Consider the following 12,451-nt stretch of genomic DNA (forward strand, 5'->3'; position numbering starts at 1 on the left):
AAATCTTGAGAATGCCTGCATATTCCTTTTTTAAAAGAGTCAATTGACAAAAGCTATTTATTTTATAATTGACAAAATGCATTTAGTACTTGGACACCAACATGTATCAAGCCTACTTAAAGATATTCATAAAAGAGTTTAGAAATGAAGAATTTTTAAGAATTTGTGATATAGCAATATAAATATGAGGAAGTTGAAGCAATGTGATAAAACAATAATACAATCTAGGGAAAATGTCTGCAGGCTACATTATGGAAGTAATTACAATATTTATGTTCATGAATAAGATGGGCTACAAGACATGGGATATCATTGACTCCAAATACTTGAAACTTTCCCCCAAAGGGAAATGGAAAGATGCATGATGGGAATAAGCAAGCTTCATAACACGTTACAAATAAAGGAATGCATGGAGGAGTTGGAGTAAAGGATGTCATCAGAAAGAGGGATGACTAGGAAACAAAAAGATGGGCTAGACACAGGTTGAGGGAGAGGGACAACTGATACCCATGGACTGCATTGGTTAAACGTGAAATGTTAAGAGAGTTAAATATTACCAACATGGTGTTGAAGACTTATTGGACAACATGAATAAGGACTACATGGTATGAACCATCATGACTGGGTTACAACCTTCATCATTGGAGGGTGTACCCACATCAAGATGATCATAAGTCCAGTCAATTATTTGAGTATTTTGATTAAAGGGGAATGATGTGGTGGTGAGGGGAGTAATGAAAGAGGATGATTTGTACCGCTACATTTCAAATTATAGTATAAAATGATGTAACTATTGCTGGACCAAATAATATAAAAAATGAATCAACAAAAAAATCACTGAGAGGCAGAACTAAAATATGCAATAGATTGATGCTTGACAGGTCCAAAATCACACCCCAAAATGGGAGAGGAGGTAATTTCCTTAACAAAAAAATGTAAGAATCTGGGGTGGAAAGAGCACAAAAATCAGAATCGAGTCCATGTTAATGGCAGCTGATGGGTTAAGGGAAATGTTGCAAGCTGTAAAAGCCAAGAGCCAGAAAGAAGTGGGACAAATCTTGGGTAGCAGCTGGCTCAGGTCCAAGGATGGGCCTCGATCGAATTTAGAAATTAACCTTGCTAGTTCTGGTTTCTCTTCAGGACTCTCCAGTCTAATGATCTTTGCCAGTATTTTCTCTCAATAAATAGAGGCATCAATAAGAAGAATCCTAAAAGCAGAGGCTAGAACCAGACAGTGGACAAAGGCAGGTGCACTTACTTCCTGTAAGATGCAGAAATGTGAAACAAATGGAATCTAAGAAGAGAGATCAGGAGGATGAAATAACAACAATAAACAATGTTGATGAAAATACAGCCAGCATTTATGAAGTGCTTTAAGATTTTTAAGGTGCTTTACACATATTCACTCGTTTCATTGTAACAACCATACAGGAAGATAGGTGCTACTATTATATCCATTTTCTAAAGGAGGAAGCTGAACTTGAGAAATATTAAGTGACTTGTCCAGGGTCACCAAGTTACTAAGCCTCTGAGATAGGTTGCAAACTCTGGTCTTCCTGACTCCAAGCTCTAGTCCCTGCGCCACACAGCTGTCTCAATTTGGCGAGCAGGGTAGGACTGAGGATGACTGAGTCCGTTGCCTGAAGCTTGGACTAGACATGGGCGTTGTGTGCTAAGCATATGAAATGAGGTAAACCATGAGACAGGACCTCTTGGACCATTGTTTGAATGATAGTCAGGATGGAGCATGGGAGATTCAGGCTTGTAGGCATCTTGGGGATGGGAAGAGGCAAGAATGTGCTTCACTGAACAGGAAATCTTGAGGATTTGGGAAAATTTAGAATTAGAGCTATTTTTACACCGTGAGTTTGTTCCCCAGACGTGGCTGCCCGCCAAAGTTATGTGGGCCACTTGGACAAGCTCAAGTTTCCGTTATATAATTTCTGACCTGGTAAACCATAACAACAGGAGAGATGGAAGCAGCATCTTCATCTCATACTACCGACGGCTATCAACATCAAAATGAATGAATGAATGAAAACAGAAACATTATCTGAAGAATAATGACACATGTCCACTTCCAAAGGGGGGAAAATGGTATATAGAAACCTGCATGACATAATTATCTCTGTGTAGACAAATGGTGCCTCCTCTAGTGCAGGGAGAGTCAATAGACGGGGAGATACCTGAGGATGGTAATGTAACCAAAAAACAAAACAAATATTTTTAAAATAAAAAATGAATTGATGACAAAAATTGAGAAAAAACTCCCAGGGGACTAAAGTAAGATATAATACATTTATCTAAATTTGGAAAGGAAGAAAATTAACCCCAGAAGCATTTATTCAACAAACAAAAGAAATTATTGGAGATGGTGGTTATATAAAAGTAACAATTTTTATGCAACAAAAGCAGTGTATTCAGAGAAAGAAATGAAGCATACAGGGAGAAAAAAGTCCTTGACTTTTATTTCTTTTTTTTTTAACCCTTACCTTCCGTCTTGGAGTCAATACTGTGTATGGGCTCCAAGGCAGAAGAGTGGTAAGGGCTAGGCAATGGGGGTCAAGTGACTTGCCCAGGGTCACACACCTGGGAAGTGTCTGAGGCCAGATTTGAACCTAGAACCTCCCGTCTCTAGGCCTGACTCTCAATCCACTGTGCTACCAGCTGCCCCCTTGACTTTTATTTCTGACAGAAAACAAAACATGATATCCAAATGTTATAAAGAATCAGCACAAGTCAGTAAAAGCAAGTTCTATTCCCCAATAGAGAAATCATCAGATAGTTTTCATAAGAAGATATACAGATTATATCAGCTAAAAGAAGATATTAGAACAACCACAAACCCTACAAACTATGATCTAATGTACTCATCAAAGAAACAAAAAAACAATTCTCAGATGTCACTCATTATATGGACAATTATAATTTAAAAGGGAGGGCAGCTGGGTAACTCAGTGGATTGAGAGCCAGGCCTAGAGATGGGAGGTTCTAGGTTCAAATCTGGCCTCAGACACCTCCCAGCTTTGTGACCCCCATTGCGTAGCCCTTACCACTCTTCTGCCTTGGAACCAATACACAATAATGATTCCAAGACAGAAGGTAAGGATTAAAATAAATAATCATAATTTAAAAGGATTCAATTCACTTCAGGTAGAGTTGTGTAGAAACAAGATTGTTAATATATTGTTAATTGATTGTGAGTTGGTGCAATTATTTTGGGAATTAGATTGGCTTGGGGCAATAAAAGCTACAAAACTTGTTTGGTCAAGTGATCCCACTAAGAGGACTGCATCCTAAGCAAATTATTAATTCGAAAAAATAAAATAAAGCATGAAAAATCATATTGTCCCTAACCACACAAAACTCAAAGAGACCCACTTATCCAATGAAGGAACAGATGAGCAAATGATGGGAAATTGGTGCAGCCTCTGACATGTCAAATATTTAAAATAAAAGCACATCTGAGAAAGCATATGGCATTCAAATTGAAGTGAGATCAGACATGCACACCATAATTACAGAATTAGAAAATAATCATCATATCAACAAAACACAGAGAGAATGAAAATTTCAGTGAAAACCAAACAAAACAGAACAGGACTCAAATATTGAATACTGTGAAATTAGTTGACAAGTTTGTACCCAGGGAAAAGTTGAAATAATATACCTTCTTTCGTTCACTGCAGAGATAAGAGGATGATGGCTGAGGAATGTTGCATATTTCTGACAGAGTCAGAATTAGATTTGCAAAGCTGCATTTTCTCTTTCTTTTTTCATCTTTGTAAATAGTCAGAATTTATATAACACTATAAAATTAACTTTACATATATTATCTCATGTAATTCTCATATTAACTTGAGGAGAGTACAATTATAATCCTCATTTTACTGAAGAGGAAACTAAAACAGACCAAGGTTAAATGACTTGGTCAGGGCCACCCAGGGCCACCTAGTAAATTCCTGAAATTAGATTTGAAATTAATTGCAGATCCAATATACTATCCATTTCACCATCTAACTGCATTTGTCAGTGAAATGACTCATAGTTAAGAAATGGGGGGAGTGATATATTTGGAAATGAATATGATTTAAAAAACAAAAGACATCAATAATCACAAGATTGCATTTTTAAAGGTTAAAAAAAGAGCTCAAAAACATCATGGAAGGAAACAGGATGTTTCTGTTATAGTCTAATTAAAGCTAATGCAGATCTTTAAAAAAATCTGTAAATAACGTAGCTTTTTTAAAAATTGCCATTTGAATTTTTGAATGTTTATTTCATTGATGTTTACTAAGTTTAGAATGACTAAATAAAGACGGGAAAGCAGGGATCAAAAAGAAAACAGAAGTCTACTATCCTTAGGAAAAGCTTTCAGTAAGAACTGAAATTTTAATAATAAAAACAATAACAATAATTCATATTTGTATAGAATTCTAAGGTTTATAAAGTATTTTTAACTCATCCCAGCCCTGTGATATAGGTAAAAATGCAAGATGCCTTGATATTTTAATAGACATAATCTCATTAATATTGGCACTCCATACAAAGGTGGTAAACTCATTACATCCATGCCTTCCCAACTTATTCGTCTCTTGTCTCCACCCTCCCATAAACAACAATAAATATCACTTCTCTGATGCTTTAAGATTTGCGAAGTTATTTTCTTACAACTCTGCAAGTTAGTATAAATATTATGACATCCATTAATTGATGAGAAAATGAAAAGTTGCATACTGGGAGCTAAGATGGCGGAATAAGGGATGCTCCACATGCCCAAACCTTCCACACACAGAAAAAAAGAAAATGAATCACCTCAAAACAAAGGAAAGTGTGAGAGATATATCTCACTGAGGTGAAAAGGGAGTGTAACCAGGGAGTGTGTTATCCAGGGAAGAGTCAAAATGAGGACCAACCCAATGAATCACGACATAGCCATTAAAAAGGAACTGGAAGAGTATGGACCAGCCCAGCACAAGCCACTCAGTTTGGGACAATGAAGCAGCAGAGAAGGGGACAAGCCTAGCACATTTCCATGTGGCCTGGGGTAATGAAGAGGCAGAGGAATAGAACAGCCCAGGCCATGAGACAACAGGGGAATTAGACACAGAGGGAACAGAAGCCATCTGGTCAAAACAGCTGCAAACCTCCCCACAGGAAGCTAGCTAGACCACCTCTTCAAAGGACACACTGTGAAAGATAAATGGGCCTACCCCAGGTACCTGAGAAGACTACACTAAAAGCTCAAGACAGTGCTCCCTCTATTCCAGGAGCAGAGCAGAACTTCAACAGATAGACACGATAAACAAAAAAATAATAACTAGAAAAATGACTGAAAGCTAAAGAAAAAACCTAACCTGAGAAAGTTACTTCAGTGACAAGAAAGATTAAAATATAAACTCAGAAGAGGATAATAATGGAAAAAATGAAATAAAGAAAACTGAGAAAGGGTGTCTGGTCCCCCCAAAAAACTCCTGGAAAAACTTGAAAAGAAGTTAAAAAATCAAATAACAAAAATAGCTAATGAAGGATCAACCTAGTGTGATGAAAATAATGAAGGATCAACTCAGTGTGATGAAATGCTTATTTCTTCTTGTTCCTTTTTTCATATTCCAGGGGGCCTGGTACAATAATCAGCCTGTCCATTTATCTGTTTGTTATCCCATGATTTTAATCAGACATTTTCAGGGAAATGACATTCACATCACTTCTTGGGCACAGTTCATCAGTGATACTATACTATATAGCCTGCCTAGTACAACACTGTTCTTTAGTTCATGCACAATTTCTATTCTTCAGAGATTGTTGTGTGCTGTGGTTCAAAGTCATATGGCATAATTGGAATCAGTGACAAGGAAGATTAAAATATAAACTCAGAAGAGGATAATAATGGCAAAAATGAAATAAAGAAAACTGAGAAAGGGTGTCTGGTCCCCCAAAAAACTCCTGGAAAAACTTGAAAAGAAGTTAAAAAATCAAATAATAAGAGAAATGATAGAAGTAATCAGTAGCTGGGGGTGGGGCAGAATTTTTACTGAAGAAAGAACTCCCTAAAGATAAGGATGGGTCAAATGGAAATAGAGACAAAAACACTGGGGAAAACAATTCCTTAAAGAAAAGACTTGGAAAAATGAGAAGGAAATAAAAAAGTTCAAGGAAGAAAATAACTCCCTAAAATTAGAATAAGGCAAATAGAAGCTATTGACTCCCCCCCCCCCCCACAAAAAAAATAAGTAAACAAGACAAAATAATTTAAAATAGAAGAAAATTTGACATACCACACTGGAAAATCAACTGACCTGGAAAATAGATCCAGGAGAGATAATCTAAGAATCCTTGGAATACTTGAATGCCATGATTAAGAATATAAGACTCTGATGGCTTGCCCAGGGAAATATAGCTAATGAAGGATCAACTCAGTGTGATGAAATGCTTATTTCTTCTTGTTCCTTTTTTCATATTCCAGGGGGCCTGGTATAATAATCAGCCTGTCCATTTATCTGTTTGTTATCCCATGATTTCAATCAGACATTTTCAGGGAAATGACATTCACATCTCTTCTTGGGCACAGTTCATCAGTGATACTATACTATATAGCCTGCCTAGTACAACACTGTTCTTTAGTTCATGCACAATTTCTATTCTTCAGAGATTGTTGTGTGCTGTGGTTCAAAGCCATATGGCATAATTGGAATCTGGACTCTCTCTTACTCAATTATGAGCTCTATGTATTGTTGCTGTATAGTATCTATGGAATTACTCTTCCATCTTAATGCAATAAGATGGAAATAGTCATTCTTCATTCATTTGGTGTTTCTTCTATGAAAAAACTTTTTTTGAGTGATCATGATTCTAATTAAAAAAAAAAAAGAACTCGTGGCACATTCTAGGATGTTCTAAATTATATCACCAGAGATCTGTATAACAAAAAAGGGAAGGGATGGATATTTAGTCAGAAAGAGTAACATCTGGGCAGCTAGTTTACTACATAGTGTCAAAATAGAGAGAGGAATTTCCTCAGAACCTTGAATGAATCTCATGTGAAGGATTAGCAGGAGAATATGGAAAAGATATGCACAGGATAGGAAAATGTGGGTGAGCTTCAACCTGTACCTTTAAAGGGAGCATCCATAGTGCAGAAGTCATTAACATATCAAATCAACCTTAAGTTCAATAGCTGGGTTCCAAAACTCATTGCTATAATTACCAAATGGAGGATGCATGACCAGACTGATATTCTTGGGAAAAAAGATATGATGGTTTTACTGGACAACAAGTTCCACATGGATCAGTCATATGGCATTTTGCCATATTATCTGACATTCCCCATTTTCCACTTGGTACAGTGATCTTGGAGTCCTTCTCCCTACTCCCTCCCCCTTTGGAGTTAGTCCATTCTGCTTTGAAACTCTTCTGGGGCTAAACTATCATGAGTGGTAAGCCATTGTGTATAGACTCACTTAAATCATTATATCTCCATCTGTATAGTTCCAAACAATGTTTCATATCCCACAAAATTATCCACAAGGAAATCAGAGTTTACTAGGATATGTTGCTATCTGTTCTCTATGTGTGTATCTCTCATATCCGTCCACCTACCTCTTTCCACCTCTTCCTTTGGGAACAATATCAGATCAATACTTCTATAATTGCTCCTGAAAGAACACGAAAATAGACAGCCCTATCCATCACCTATGGAATTCCCTAGACCAAAAATCCTCATCCTGCCCAACACTCCAGTATGTTGTCTCCTCTTATTAGAATGAAAGTTTCTTAAGGGCAGGAAATGTCTCTATCTGTGCTTGTATCCCCACTGTAATGTACAATATCTGGTGCACAGTAGGTATTTGATAAATGGGTTTTTAGCAACTCCTTTCTTCATTTCTGGGATGCTTTTTATATATCTGATATAATCAGGTGCTCTCCTAGAATGCTTTAAGAGCCAAGGTATCCAGAAGGAAGATGATGGTTCTTCTATACCCTGAGCTATTTCAGTTAGTACACATCTAGAGAGCCATTCTGGATACCAAATTTTAGAAAAGACATAGACAAGCTAGAATATGATTAGAAGAGGGCAACCAGAGGTGTGAAAAAACTGGAATATGGGCATATGGGGATCGCCTGAAGGAAGAAATCATTTTTAGCCTGGAAAAGAGAAAGCTTGGGGTGCTGACTACATTAATTTTCAATTATTTGAAGGACTGGTATGTCAATAAATAAACCTAGCTTGCACCTTTTCACCTCAGAAGATAAAAGTAGGTACCAGACAGATAGATTTAAGCCTCATAGGGACGGCATTGGAGAGGTGAGTGGAGGAGCCCCTTGTTTACAACTTGACTTAGCTACAAATAGAATGGGCTGCCCTCTCACTTGAAGAATTCAAGAGAAAGCAGGATGATTTCTGGATAGATATGTTGTTGAAAGAATTCTTGTTCACCTAGATGTTAGACTTGATGGTATTTGAAATCCCCTCCACCTCTGAGGTCCTGAGGGTCTTCAAAAGGGGTCCATTTTGATCCCACATTTGTCCTTTATAGCTCTTGGTAAACCATGAAGAAATGCCAATAATCTCCTCAGTAAAGAGTACTGATCTGGAACCACAGGCCCTAGGTTCAAATCCTGTCTCTACCATTTACAATCAGTTTGGTCTTGGGCAAGCCTTATCACCTCTATGGGCCTCCATGGAATGAGGGGATCAGACCAACTGTGGGGTCTTCCCATTCTGAAGTCAATGATCCCAATTCTAAATAAGCATGTTTATTTTATAACAATAGCTATAGCATCTTGATGAGAAAACATCATAATAAGGCAGTCATATAGTGGGTAAAGTACCAGGGAGAAGATAATAGGCATTTATATCATTCCTACTGTGTGTCAAGCACTGTGTTAAATACTTTTCACAAATGCTATTTCATTTGATTCTCACAAGTGTCTCTAAAATGTGGGTGCTATTATTACCCCATTTCCACCTGGTATTTTTCCCATTGAACCATTGCTTTTTGAACTTGGTTTCTCAGTAAAATATGATTAGCCAAACCTGTCCTTAGACACTTCCTGGCTGTGTTACCCTGGGTCAATCACTTAACCCCAATTGCCTAATCTTTACAATACACAGTATGGATTCTAAGGGTTTTTGTTTTATTTGGCTTTAAGAGATTCTAGCCTATCATTGTTCAGTCATTTGGTGAATGTGAAGCTGAGCAGATAACTTCCCTGGGCTTCTGTGTCCTCATCTATGAAAAAGGAGGGAGTTGTACTAGGTGGTTTGCCGAGACCTCCAGATCTCCATATCTCACAAGAGGAAAATATTCACATGGAAATCAGAAGAGATATAAGGATGCTCTGAAGGTCTCTCTGAAGAACTTTGATATAGATCATGAGACATGGGAGACTTTGCCATAGGACTGTCTAGAATGGCACGTCCACTGAGCAAAGTAGAATTTCAGCAGCTCAAAAGAAATGTGAGCTGCCCAAATTTGGAGACATCTCCAGACTGAATGTTCATAAGAGCTATTTCTGCAGGACCTGTGTAGAGTCTTCCAAGCTCATACTGGTCTGATCAGCCACAGTCCATTGGCCCCAACATCATGATGCCATTTTGGTCCTCTTTGAGTACAAAAGGCAACAACAAAGCAACAGAACTCTCTATCTCTGATCCAGTTGATGTTACATTGGAATTCATCAAGTTTTTAATAAGAGGGAAGAGTCACACCTTCAGGCTGTCAAGTGGGTCATCTGTGAGAGATGGACGACATCCCTGAATGAAATCTCAGAGGTTGAGAGTCTGTACCCTCCCCACTGGTCGCTAGTCAATGCCCACCTCTGCTGGGAAGAAGTTGACAAGCTTCATGTAGGAATCCTAGAAGAGAAGCACCATAGAAGACTTGTCTGAACCAACAAAACTATAACATCCACACTCAAAAAGCAAAGCAGGTATTCTCAATCAAGATAGCATCATCTTCAATCAGGTAATGCCCTACTAAATATAATTGCATAGAACTCAATATCCCCAACCAATTATGCAGAAATTGGAAATGTTTGTTTATAATCTAATTCTTTGGCGCTCGCCATGATCTTGTCCTAGTCTTTTTCTTTCTTTTCAATCCTTAAGTGAAGATATAAATCATACGAGTAATTTAATAAGCATTATACGGAATGTTTGTCATTAGAAGACATGTTTGCCATTTTCGATTGAGCTGAATATTAGGCTAGAATGCCATGCAGAAATACTGTTTTCATTTCCTCTCATTTCTAAACCACAGCAGCTTGTGGGGGAATGAGATCTGGCTCAGTTTAAGTATTTTTTTTAATCCAATGTGATTTCTAATCTCAAGTATTCAATCAGTGCTTTCATTTATGATGGGGTATAATCTACCACTGATGGGATCAGCAGAGGAAAGGCTCAATTCAGAAGCTCTGAATTAATTTGGGTCATCTCAGTGAGCTGTACACTTTAGAATCTTGGTTGTAGCAACTTAGTACCCTTCTAGCATCCAAATGGATATAACTGTAGTCCTGGGAACATTGCTGAGATGGAGCCACATTGGAAAAGGGAAGGTGTTGGTAGCAACAGCCCATTTTCATTCCAGTGTATGCAATATAAAGCACATAGAAATGATCAGAATTCTGGTCTCAAGCCCAAACCACTATTTGATTTTGTCTGTTTTGTCTTCATATTCCTGGATCAAAGCATAGTATCTTGTACTAGGTAGATGCTTATTAAATATTTTTGATTGATTAATAGATCTTATTTTTGTCAGAGTGTGTGATCTCTTTGGGTTAAAGAATTCAGAGAGAAGGAACTTTCTCTAGCATTTGGATTTGTACCTCAAGTCTTGGAGTCTTCTGGGTGCACCAAGTGGTTAATTGATTAGTCCAGAATTTCTGAGTCAGACTGTCAGAGGAAGCATTTGAATCTTGGACTTCCTGACTTCAAGTCCAGTCCTCTGTCATTTATGTCATGTTTCCATGCTTAGTTTAATAGAGTGGAGGATTCCCCAGGGGAGAAAAGATGAGGGAAATGATGGTAACAAAGACAAGAGAAATCATCGTCTCATATATTAGCAATAAAGTTGGGACACGAGAGAACTTCAGAAATCATCTTGTCCTAAGAGCTTCCTCTGGCACAAGAGGAAATGGGGGAATAGGCAGAGTGATTTTCATCCCATTTCCTTCTTCTGTATGTGACCACTTCATATAGATTAGCAATTTTTAGAATCGTGCTATTTATTAAAAAGCTATGTTGAAAATAAAAATATAATTCTTTTTAAATTAAATGAATAAAGAATCTACTAAAATGATGGGCAGGGCCTTTTTGATCCAAGCTGTTGATAACAATGGTGAAGGTCTTTTAAGTATCCTTATATTACATGGACCCAAAGCTGGGAAGGCAAACAGGCTCCCTAGTGGACAGAATTTAAATCCCCAAATATTTTCAATGTCCAGGCTGATACCATGATCTGAAACTGGCCAGATTAAATTAAACATGGGTACATACAAAGGTCCACATTTATGTGCAAAATCACTGAATGCATAGAGGACTTATCAGCCTCCTGGCCCAGGAAAAGACCCAAGAATCTGATAGACCCTAGAAGAACCAACTGTGTGACTCAGCTGCCAAGCAAGCTCAGGCAAACTCAGGCCACGTTGATAGAAACTCGGTAATAATCTCAATATGGTAGAAGCATTGGTGTATTCTCCACTAGTCAGATTACTCATAGAACATCACTTTACTGTTTGAATACCATATTTTAAAACCGTATAAAGTTATGATTTTCTATTTCTGATTTTAATGGACATCTTTTGTTTTAACATCTTTTCTGCCTCCTCTTCTCAGAAAGTCATCCCTCAAAGGGGTCAATTGGGGAGCAGAGCTCCACACCTGGAGACAGCAGATCCTGGATTCAAGAAAGATCTCAAACACTTCCTAGCTGTGTGATCCTAGGCAAGTCACTTAACTTTACCCCAGTTTTGCCTTGGAATTGATACTTAGTGTCAGTTCTAAGACAGAAGGTAAAGGTTTAAAAATAAAGAAAAGAAAGTTATCTCTTGTAACAAGGAATGGAGGGAAAGGCAGTTTACTAAAATTAAATCATACATAAAAACAACTAGCTTGAGATCTGCACCATTCTAGATCCCTAGTGTAACACCATTGCAATGAAGGGGAGGTAATATATTGTTTTACCTGCTCTTCATGCCAAATTTGGGTATTGTAATCAGACAGTGGTCAATTTTGTTTTTTTCTCATTCTTGGCATGGATATCTTTGAAGTCATGCGCAATATTTTCCTGCCTCTGTTTACTCCAATTTCTATCAGTTCCTATCAGTCACCTCATACGTATTCTTCATACTCACGGCTACTTACAGCACAAGAATATATTCCATTAGATTCATGTATCCCAATTTGTTGAGCTATTCTCCAATCAATGGCCATCTGCTTTGATTCCAATTC

The sequence above is a fragment of the Monodelphis domestica genome, chromosome 1 (assembly GCF_027887165.1).
Source record: "Monodelphis domestica isolate mMonDom1 chromosome 1, mMonDom1.pri, whole genome shotgun sequence".
Lineage (NCBI taxonomy): Eukaryota > Metazoa > Chordata > Mammalia > Didelphimorphia > Didelphidae > Monodelphis > Monodelphis domestica.